At 53.8% G+C, this 1,183-nt stretch overlaps 1 non-coding gene across 1 annotated transcript; it reads left to right on the top strand.

Annotated features, from left to right (window-relative positions):
• The first annotated feature begins 885 nt into the window (after positions 1 to 885).
• Trnat-ugu (transfer RNA threonine (anticodon UGU)) lies at positions 886 to 959 on the top strand. Its single transcript has one exon. It is a non-coding gene; the product is annotated as a tRNA-Thr (tRNA).
• Positions 960 to 1,183: the final 224 nt, after the last annotated feature.

Raw genomic sequence — 1,183 nt, 5'->3', positions numbered from 1 at the left:
CCATTCGTCCCTCCATTCACGCCTGTCGCGACACCACTGGAGGCGGGCTGCACGATGTTGGGGCGTGAGCGGAAGACGGCCTAACGGTGTGTGGGACCGTAGCCCAGCTTCATGGAGACGGTTGCGAATGGTCCTCGCCGATACCCCAGGAGCAACAGTGTCCCTAATTTGCTGGGAAGTGGCGGTGCGGTCCCCTACGGCACTGCGTAGGATCCTACGGTCTTGGCGTGCATCCGTGCGTCGCTGCAGTCCGGTCCCAGGTCGACGGGCACGTGCACCTTCCGCCGACCACTGGCGACAACATCGATGTACTGTGGAGACCTCACGCCCCACGTGTTGAGCAATTCGGCGGTACGTCCACCCGGCCTCTCGCGTGCCCACTATACGCCCTCGCTCAAAGTCCGTCAACTGCACATACGGTTCACGTCCACGCTGTCGCGGCATGCTACCAGTGTTAAAGACTACGATGGAGCTCCGTATGCCACGGCAAACTGGCTGACACTGACGGCGGCGGTGCACAAATGCTGCGCAGCTAGCGCCATTCGACGGCCAACACCGCGGTTCCTGGTGTGTCCGCTGTGCCGTGCGTGTGATCATTGCTTGTACAGTCCTCTCGCAGTGTCCGGAGCAAGTATGGTGTGTCTGACACATCGGTGTCAATGTGTTCTTTTTTCCATTTCCAGGAGTGTAGACAGTGCCCACCTATTCATTACTCGCGCCAACTAAGGTGACGATTCCCGTAAGAGCTCGGGCAACCTGTGAACATTTGCACAGACGAAGGTCAATGGTCGGGTAGCCCTTAACTATATATGAAGATAGTAAGTGTTCCCGAAAGAACAGATACCATTGATGACCGTGCAGCTTCTTCAGAAGCAGTCGCGCTATTCCTTGGTGGCTCAGGTGGATAGAGCGTCTGCCATGTAAGCAGGAGATCCCGGGTTCGAGTCCCGGTCGGGGCACACATTTTCAGCTGTCCCCATCGAGGTATATCATCAAAACCTGTCGGCAGCTGAGGGTTTCAATTAATTATCATATAACAAAAAACAACTTCGGCAGCATGACAACAATAATAATTTGATAAAATTCCACCTCTCTTTCAGTACCTACAATAAATATTTCCCCAAAGACAGGAATTCATCAGATTCAGACTGCAGTTTTTCATCCTATTTATCCAATTCTCCAA

This window comes from Schistocerca cancellata, chromosome 1 (genome assembly GCF_023864275.1).
Source record: "Schistocerca cancellata isolate TAMUIC-IGC-003103 chromosome 1, iqSchCanc2.1, whole genome shotgun sequence".
Lineage (NCBI taxonomy): Eukaryota > Metazoa > Arthropoda > Insecta > Orthoptera > Acrididae > Schistocerca > Schistocerca cancellata.
The sequence above is the reverse complement of the archived record's forward strand: the minus strand, read 5'-3'. Positions and strand labels throughout refer to the sequence as shown.